The 10699-nt window shown below is 30.8% G+C and overlaps 1 protein-coding gene across 1 annotated transcript in view; it reads left to right on the top strand.

The window, feature by feature from the left end:
• The first annotated feature begins 586 nt into the window (after positions 1-586).
• The window catches only part of LOC129218432 (recombining binding protein suppressor of hairless-like), a 110218-nt gene continuing 100105 nt past the window's right edge, over positions 587-10699 (top strand). The window contains exon 1 of the mRNA XM_054852690.1: positions 587-651. The gene's annotated coding sequence lies outside the window, so the exon portion shown is untranslated. The remainder of the gene's footprint in view (positions 652-10699) is intronic.

Raw genomic sequence — 10699 nt, 5'->3', positions numbered from 1 at the left:
ACGTCCCATCCCTACGACGATCCACTTGTTGCGTAATCCGCGACTTAAACCAACACCCGCACTCGCAAAAAGAAAGAAAAACGGCAGGAGGAGAATAAAAAAGAACTAATATCTCCCCGCTCTGTAAGCCAATTAAGCATCCCTCTCCAGTGATGGATATTCGAAAAGCGTGGTGTGGGGGAGAGAGCCAGTAGCCCGATCCTTTCCTATTGTTCCCACGGTGTCACTCTGCAAGCGTGATCGGTTTGTTCCCATGCCGTAGCCCAGTGTGCTGTTCCCTCAGGAAGACACTCATCCCATATAGAGCTCGATCTTGGATGCTCTTTTTTACGGTATATGGACGATCCCTTTGCTTTTTTGTTTCTCGTTTTCCGCAAGCTATGCGCGCGATTGGCTGCCAGAATCAAGGTGGGATGAGACGAAAGGATTTTGTTGGACAAATAGAAAAGGAAGCGGCGGATTTGTTTGTGTGTTGTTGTTGTGTTTGGGAGGAGCTGCTGCTGGTGTCAGGTGTGAAATTCCAAAAGATAGTTTCTTCCGAGTTTAATAATTTCGAGACAATCGAAGGAGTTGGATGTGCAGGAATTTCGGCCCGCGATCTGATTAGCCGCTTTTCTCTTCGGGAAAATGAATGAGGTTTATATGACTGAGGTATGGATTTCCCTGCTTGTGTTTTCTCTTGACTCATATTTATGTTGTCTTTTTCAAGGTTGCTCAAAAATTATGTGTAAGATTTTTTTTCACTGATTTTGGAACGCGGAAGATGTCTATATTTGCCTTTTATTATTATTCTCTTCTTTTTTTTTATTTATTTATTTCTCCACTTAAAAATAGGTCTTTACTCTACCTAGAGCACTTTGGATTTTTTGTCACCTTTTACGTGATGCAAAGCGTTTTATTACTGAGATTTTACTATAACAATTTAACATTTTTTACGATGAAAGTAGCACAAAAGTTGCAATTAATGTAAATTTAGCTTAATTTTGATAAAAGGTTACGAATGTTCACTACTAATTTTATACTGGTTTTGAAAATTATTAATTTTAAATTGATTTTAAAAATTAAGAATTTTAATTTGATTTTTAAAATTAGTGCTGATTTTAAACTGATTTTGAAAATTTCTAATTTTGAACTGCTTTTAAAACTTTCCAATTGTAAACTAATTTTGAAAATTTCCAATCTTAAACTGATTTTAAAAATTCCCAATTTTGAAATGTTTTAACATTTTTGATTTTTGCTAAAAATTGTAGCTTCAAAAAGTTACTAATTTTTAACTGATTTTTTAAATTTTATTTATGGTTTCTTTTGTGTCATCATACAGTTTCTTCATTGCTCACCTGAAATTATTTCGTGTAGTAGGTTAAATGGGAGCGACTTAGTTTCGTTTTATTACCTTTTAATTGTTTTGCTGTTACTTTGCATGTCTTTTTCTGTCTCTTATCTTGTCAACTAGTTAGACTGTCTGTTTTAATTACAATTTTTTAATTACAAAGAAAAAAATATGTTTCCCTGGCACCAATGTGAAATTAACAAATTGCTTAATACCCATGTGATGCTAAAGTCTTTTAGCATACTAGTATAACTTTCAATTTATTCTGCAGTAATGGTTTTGTTACCCATGAATTTTACTCACTTTACGCATGAAGTTTAGTCCTCGATGTTTGTTTCCTACCGAAGTAGAACAAAACACGGAAAAATCTCTTCATTAAACTGGCAATTATAGTTTAAGGTGCAAAAAATATTTTTATTTTGAAAATGTGAACTGATACAGCAAATTCCTTTTTTGCACCAAGATTTTTTTTTTTTAAATGGGGGAGGGGGGATGATATACTAAAATAAGATATTCTGGCATTTTACCACTTTTTCGAATTTCACTACGAAATACACTAATAGTGCACTATACAAAATACACTAATAAAATTCATTTGAGAGGTGTGCACTAGACAAATGCAGTGAAAACCATAATAGAGATCAATTCCAAAAAATCTAATTTTCTTCGAATGAAATGGAAGATTGCACGGAAAGAAGAGTTGCATACTATGCTGATTTTTAACATTCAGAATGTTTGACAGTTTGTATTTAAAAAAATAACGAAGCATTCAAATCTAATATTTTAAAATTTCCAATTACTCTCCCCTTCCCCCATTTTCCATGGTGCTTGTATTTAATTTACAATGCAATGCATAAAAATATGTTTGACTAAGTTTTTAAGGCCTATTTCCGATTTTAAATGCGCGAAATACGCCATCACTGGAGGCATTTAAAATATTCAAATGCCTATAATTAAATATTTCAAAACTAGAATTGGCAGTTTGGCTTAAAATCAAGAGTTGTGGGGAGTTGCCCACCTTTCCTCACAGCGCCCCTGCATCTATGTAAAATACATTCAATTAACTGAATCATTCATAATACGCCATTTCTTAAATATTTCAGCTCTTAAAATGATTTTTGTCAGTCTCGAATCCCTGCATAACCTTAAGAGACCATTAATGTGTATGAAATATACCGACAGCCCGGTTATGAAACCCCTTCTTTTTTATGGACTCATCAGTCTGGAAAGAAGGTAATCTCAGCTTCAATGACAGGAACGTCAAACTCGGTTACTGACTATTCCAAATGAGTCCGTAGAAAGGACGAAACTGCAGTTTCTGGATGTCATAACCGGACTGTCGGTTCATTGCGTGTAGTTCTGCCTTAGCCCTGGCTCAAGAGCTTTAACTTACTACTTACTGTTTATGACTATTAATGTGGTTTAAAAATCTTTCAAGCAACTTGTAGGAACTTTAAAAAAAAGTTTGCAATGTAAAAAAGGCAAAATCACTAAGAGCAGATATATTTCCATACTTTTATTTTTTAAAGCTTGAGAACATTATTTTCGGAACATAAGAAAACAGTAAAGTTTAATTGTTAATTTCACAAAAATCTTAACTTTCTGAAGATGAAATCGGAAATTGTAAGAAGAAAAGTTGTGTTATATTTCAGTATTTTTAACCTTTTGAATTATATATATATATATATATATATATATATATATATATATATATATATATATATATATATATATATATATATATATATATATATATAATACATATACAAAACTATTGAAATGTAATATTTTTCAAATTTCAGTTGTTTTTTTCCCCAATCCTCCACGATGCTGAATCTTATTTAAAATAACATAGCGTGAAAATGCTATTGACTAAATTTTGTGGCGTATTTCCGATTTTCAGCTCTTGAAATACGCATGTAAGGACGTTGAAAGTATCTCTGACTAGAATTCAAAACTATTAACTTATTTTTACACTACCCCCTGAGAAAAAAATATGCAACTTGGTGAGGCGCGGGCCCCGCGTTCGGAAACTTGATCTAAAATAATGTTTAAAAAGAAAAGAAAAATCATGGTTACAATCTAGTAGAAATTAATTGTAACGCGCATGCTCAATCGTTGCTTCTCCTCCATCAGTTTTCTCAATTTCTGTCAAGCCGAGTTAATCGTTTTGCCAACAAACGATTCACTTTAATTCAGCTCCAGATAGCACCTAAAAGTTTTTGAAATAACGATATGAGATATTACCAGCAATTTTAGGTACGGGTCATTCTTCAAAAAGTATAACTTTTCTGTCACACGCCTTTTACAGTGAAAACTTTCAGGAACAATTCATTTAACAATGCTTTTTAATTTCATCAAAAATATATCTATTTAAACCTGCCAACTATTTTTTAGTAATAATTTTTCTTTTAGTATAGTTTTGGTTCACAACATGTGAATTCTCACCTCCGCGCCATGTCACACACCTTGTTTGACTGCTTATGTTGCTTAATAACTTGTTTAATTAAAAGTATATACTTATTTATTTATTACTCCTTTCACAGGTGTCTCAAATACTAATTGTTTAAGCATAGTTTTTTTTTTTTTTTAATACTGTGTTTTAGTTCGTTTTTGTAGGATAAGAAGTCATGTCACACAATAAATTCTCACCTCCGTTACTTAAACACAAAATGCCATTCCTCATTAACACGTGTCAGTAATGACGTCAAATTTTATTTTCCATGATACAAGGGAGCCCCTCCCCTCCCCCCCTTGTTTAGTTTCAGCCATAAATAAGTTGTGAGATTTTTTTTGAAAAGCAAAAAGATAGATGTTGTTTTAAAAACTAAGTATGGTTATTGTAACCTCTAACCTCCGTAAACTTGAATTTCAGGGATGTAAATTAATGTAAAAAAAGAAAAAGATGTTTTCGTATGCTTAACATGTGCAGAGTGTAGCAACAAAGAAAAAAAATATTTCCCTGAAAAATGTATCAAATAGGCCTGCCTATATTGGAAAATTCCTCACCTCCGTGATAGATCTTATCGATGTCATTACTTTTGAGGTGAAAATAAATGATGGAGGGAAAATACATCAATCTAAGGCATTCTACCAAAATTATAAATTGCCAGCATATTCTCAAGTTTACTAAATACTATTTTGAACACATATTTGAACTAAAAGGATAACTACTAATTAAGAGAGCTTAATATTAGATTCCCACTAATCATTAAAATAACTCATTGTTTGCACAATTAACAAAATTACTACTTTAATATTAAATTGGCCTCAATTTTTAAATATTAAAAGTTTTTTCTCTTTTTTTTATTTCCGTGACCAAGGCATTTTTTATATATTTTTTATTTATGAGTAAAATAATTGGAACTTAGCTGGGCCATTGTGTATAGTTACTTCTAGTAGGTGACACTTTCATGTAAGAATGAAAAAAAAAAAAGAATACAAAAGGTTTCGAAATTGAAAAATATTTGCGCTCAGAAGTTACATTTCTGGAGAATGACCCATACACTATTTTTACAAGTACATAAAAACCATCTGAAACGAATCGAATTGCTATTTTTTCCCGCCGTGTCTGAAAAATATGTTTCAGAAGTTTCAAATACTGTTCAATCCTCGTGAAATCCATTTGCAATGTATTCAGAAGATTATTTGTAGTAATACTGTATTCTCATTTAAAATACTTTGTTACGCTGGATTATTTATGTGGAAGAATATCCAGTAAGGTAAAACACCAAATGTGGCCACTTCTTCAGTAGTGGCCACTTCAAGGTTTAAAACGCACTAGTAGTAACCACAGTGAAGTATATTTTTAAACTGTAGGTCTGCAATGTGAATTGCCCTTCTTGAAACTCCTTGAGCTTTTTATAGCCCAACGCTTTCTAAATATTCCCAATTTCTAAAAATATCAAAATTTCAATTTCTTCATTTTCCCCCCTCCAACCTCAAATTTGATCCAGCAGTGGCTACTCCAAAATCTGAAAATTTTAGTAGTGGCCATCTGACGTTCTCCCATCCGAAGTATTTATTTACATTACTTAATTTAAATTCAAATAACTGATGAGTAAAATTGATTCAATATGATGTTCATTTCTTTCTTCAAAGTACAAAAGTAAACTTGAAGTGGTCACAACTTAGATCATTACAAAGTTATAATATAGCAGAAGATAAATCTTCAACCCGACCGAAATAGAAGAAATTATCATGCGTATTTAAACTTTCCTGTTATATGATTTTCCCATTTTATTAATTGATATAATTACTACCTAAGTACAAAGTTTGACGTAAAAAGTCGGTCCTTTTTCGATGTAATTATTTTCAAATTAAGTGGGATATGACTTATTTAAAATTTTTGCCATTTAAAACTTTTGCCCTTTAAAATAGTTAAGTGAAAGTGGACTGTTCATTTGAGTAATTATTTGCTAATTTAGGTATGACTTGTGTTGGACCTTTCTGAACTTGTTCCTTAATAATGCTTAAATGTAAACCATTTCCATTTGTTTGTTTTCTTATTCTCTGTCATAGTGAAATATGACTTTTATTTTTTATACATTTAGGTCATCCGAAGTTCTAAAATTTTTGATAAAAAGTATCCATTCATGTAATTTTTTTAGGCATTTAAAACTTTTTTTTTTTTGAGCCGGAAATACAAATTTCTTCTCTCTCTCCCCTCAAGAAAAATGTTTTAATAGCCTTACGAAATTTTTTTGAGAAGCTAAAGCTTGTATATTTAGAAAAAATCGTCTCTTTTTCGTTTTTTTAACGCATCCATTTTTTCTGAAAATTGACTTTTTTTGTTAAAAAATAAAATAACATTGTTAATAAAGCAGTTATTTTTTTTTTCCATATAACGTGTTCAATTAAGAATCAGCGCATTTCTTCAGCTTATGAAAAAAAACTAACAAGAGAACAAAGTTGAAATCGTAGCGAAATCATCCTGTATGTAAGTTAAAAATTACCCATGATTGTTCCAAAGTAAAATGATAATAAAAAGCATTTCTTTCTTTTTTTTTTTAAATTGCATTTTGCGTGTTCTGAAATTGACATTTTTGTTTACATTTGAGATTGGGCGGTGGGGGAGGGGGGGGGGGAGCTCAAATCGCTTTTAATATTTTTAACCGACTTCAAAAAGGAGGCGGTTATCAGTTCATACCGTATGTATGTTTTTTTTTTTTTTTTGTCCACTCACGGCGTCTCACCTAGTGAACCGATTTTGATGATTCTTCTTTTAATGGATAGGGGATGACTCAACTTAGGTCCCATTACTTTGTTTGACCATAATTGTTCTTTAGAAAAAAAGTTATGGTCAAACTACAGTGAATTTCATGCAATTTCCCTATTAAATGATTAAATTTAAAGCCCATTGTTTAAAAAATTTGGTGCCATACAACAATAATATTAATAGTAATTGTGGTGATAATTTTGAATGAAGGCTTCTCTGAAGCAAGCATCAAGTTTCTTCAGTTTCATTGCTCTATAATGGGGGTAAACCTAACGTGGAAGCGAGGTTTAGGCAGTGATTAGGATATGCTTAGCCTTCACAATGCTACTAGGTTAGGTTTGCTTCAACTATAGTAGTATTTTATCGTTATCATGTATGCTAATAACAGATGATTTGGGCTAAGTAAATATTTACAGGATTGCATAAAAAGGAACTATGCTGTGAAATGTAAATTAGTTTGGGAAAACGTAATATTTAAATGGTTATAATTAAATTAACACACAAATGAATTCCAGGGAGGAACAAAGATAAATTTTTAGTTTCAATCGCTTAAGGTTTAAGGCGTGTTTTTAGTTTTTTTTTTTTTTTTTTTCAAAGTATGGAGAATTTTTATAAAAAAAAAATATAAGGTAAAGTTTCGTTATGGTAACTTCTTAATATTTCAGAAATACATTTACACGAAAAAGAATAAAATAAAAAAATTTTGAAAAAAAAAAAAAAAAAATAGAACCGACTTCAAAATTGCTCTAAAAAGTGAAAATAATTTTATTCTTTAAACACCATCAATAATACTTTTAAACATAATTTTTGAAGTTGGCGCAAAAACGATCGATAAAATCATTCACAGCCATAACTCAACTACAAGTATAAATTTAACCAGGCCCAGTTTCTTCACTACCACATGCATTACGCATTAATGACAGCATATTTGAGTAAAGATATAAATGTTTCGTTCCTAACTTTTGGATTATTTTTTGATAAAAATATGAACGAAGCATGGTTACAATGGATTTTACTTTTTGTTTTTGCGCCAACTTCAAAAATTATGTTTAAAAGTATTATCGATGGTGTTTAAAGAATAAAATTATTTTTCACTTTTTAGAGCAATTTTGAAGTCGGTTCTATTTTTTTTTTTTTTTCAATTTTTTTTCTTTAAAAAAATTATCAGTGAAAGTATAATGGAAATTAAGTTTCAATGAAACTTTCAAAATAAATTAATTACTATTGCCCTGTGATATTTTCTTTGAGGGGCAGGGACGGATTGGTCATCGAAAATTTTCGATTGTTTAAAAAATCTAAATACTAACTGTCTCTCTCCTTCTCTTTTTCTAGGCTTCTTTATTACTCTTTTGTTTAACTTTTATTTTGCATTGGTGAATCCAACATTGCATGGTGTGAGTTTGCTATGAAAATTGAAATTTTCATTGATTACAAATTTGTATCTTACGATTTTGTATTCATGTGTGCATAACTGCATCGCAAATGAAATTATTTTAACCCGTAATAATTTTGGATAATGTTTCAGCATTTGAAATATTTGCTGGTAAATTCCTTCCGCCGTTCGGAAAAATATTATGTGCATAAGTCAGTGGCGGGGGGGGGGGGGGGGGGGGGCACGCACGCAAGAGGTCCAGGGGATCCGGATCTTTCCCAGAGTCTTGCATCTTTTTCCCGCTTGAATACGATTCTATGTATTTTGTACGTCGAATAATTTCAAACAAAGGAGTAATTTCAGTTCTAATAAGTGAAAAAAAAAAAAAAAAATCCTCGTGTTAAAAGATTTAAAAAAATATTTTACACGTTTCCTAATAAGAAGCAGAATGGTGATTATAAATGAATACAGTGTAATAATTATGCTTTTAGTTTTGTAATTACAGAGTAAAATGAGATTCTCTGAACTTGAACAAATTTTTTTCATTATGAGAAAAGTAAAAGCGTAAATTATTTTGCTTTCATCGTAAATTATTTTACTATTTTATTCAAGTATAATTCATTAAGTTATGCTAATTATTCATTCAATAGTTTAAATTTTTTACTGTTTTTCGTTCTCAGGAATCGATAAAATCAAGGCGATATGTTTGACGACATATTGGGGTAAGATATAATAATGAGGCTTTCGACCTGGGACCCTCCCCTTGCAAAATTCCTGTGTGCGCCACTGGCATAAGTTATTATATAGTATATAAGAAATATAAATATGATTATATCATTGAACGACAAGAAAGGAGAACTTGGGGCACGTTGGTCCGCTTTTCTGTTTTACAGTTACTATCTCTTCAAAAATTAAATGAGCAGTTTTGTTTGCTACCGTAAGTTTCATTACATATTTTCCGCTGTCCTAGTTTTTTTTTTTTTTTTTTTTTGAGAATGTTAGACTCATTAACTTTTTATATAATTTTTTAACTGAACTGGACCAACGTGCCTTATGTCCGAAGTTCGTTGATCCACTTAATGGGGCACGTTTGACCACTTTATGCAAACAACTTCTTTTACCATTTTAGTGATAAATGTTATCCAATATTGTGACTAAAATACTTTCTTTTGCGTTTAAGAACAAAAACATGAAGTTTAAATGTAACTTTTTAAATTAACTTTGATGAGATGGCTTTAATCAAAAATAGTTATAGGTAATCACTTCTGGTGCACAGTCATTCCTCAAAGGGTCAAAGGAAAAAAAAATAATATTTATGAAAGAGTTAACGCGCATTAAAATTAGCAAAAAATGTATTAAATAATATTTGTGAACATAAAAAAGGCTGCTACTTCCTGCTCAATGTTTATTTTTAATGATTTGGAAATGATCAGTGGCCTTGATATATCCATATCACTTTAAGATCTTTTATATAAGGTTTTTTTTTTTAATCCAGTTTGCTTCCTGCTAGTTCTTAAAAGGAAATAATTCAGACTATTTTTCTAATATATTTGATACAAATTCGAGTCTTTAACAAAAAGTACAACAATCTTTTTTTTTTTGTATCGATGTCGAATGATTGCTTGGCGAAAAAATTTTTTTAACCAACGAACTTTATTCTAGCATGTATTACATATCAGGCAGTGAGAAACAAAGGAATGCAAGTGGACATTTTCAAGTTTTGAGTAAAACGACTATAAAGATAACGTCCTAGGTTGGCTTTCGTTGAATTTTTTTTCTAAATCATGCTATGCAGCAGCACCTACCAGGGCTACTAGTACTATCTCTTGCCCCAAGACAGAGGAGGGGTTCACCTACCATTTGTACTGGTTATTTCCAAATTTTTAATGTTGCCACTTGCATCCCTTTGCTTCCCACTACCTCATATGTTATGCTTTTGCAAAAATACATGTGCGACATTGAAGTAATGTACGATAAATATATAAGGAATTAGAATAATATTATAATTATTGCATTTTGAAAAAAAAAACATAAGCTGAAGGGAAGTTTTATTTTAACAGACGTATCCAGCTGTGTACAAAACACCTAATAAATACTCTAAATATGACTGTTCCTTGTTACATTGCATGAGGAACATGGTCTCCACTTCTATATTCCATATAATACAATTAGCAGTATTTAAATGGACAGTAACAACATTTAAATAATACAGTGAAACCTGTGTAAGTTGACCACTTGCGGTGCAGTACTTTGGTGGTCAACTTATAAAGGGGGTAATGTTTTTTTTTTTTTTTTTTTGTCATTTCTTGCACCATGTATTCATTTTTGACTAATTGATACTTACTCTTTCCGTTCAACTCACTTTCATTGTTCAACATTACTTTGAAACAATAATTTAAAATGTTATTCAAATATTTTTAGAGGTTATTTTCTCAGAATAATGTATAATGTGTCATGTAATTTTAAATTTCAGTAAATTGATCAAAAAAAAATCATTGTTTATAAAAAGTTATTTGATATTAGTAGTTCCAAAAAATTCATAGCTAATCAAAAATAATAAATTTTTCGCTTTTTTTTTTTCTCATATACATTTAATACATTTATAACCACGATGATCTACTTTTCAACAAAACAACTTCTTATTGAAGTTTGGCGCACTTATTAGACACTAGTTTTGGAAATTCCGTATGTGTCAACTACTTTTCTCTGGATTTCTCCCTTTTCAATTAATTTTAATGTTTCATACTTTTTATCAATCTCAAGTTCAACTCACTTTCTT

This window comes from Uloborus diversus, chromosome 3 (genome assembly GCF_026930045.1).
Source record: "Uloborus diversus isolate 005 chromosome 3, Udiv.v.3.1, whole genome shotgun sequence".
Taxonomy (NCBI): domain Eukaryota; kingdom Metazoa; phylum Arthropoda; class Arachnida; order Araneae; family Uloboridae; genus Uloborus; species Uloborus diversus.
Note: the sequence above shows the minus strand (reverse complement) of the source record. Positions and strands in the feature narration are given on the sequence as shown.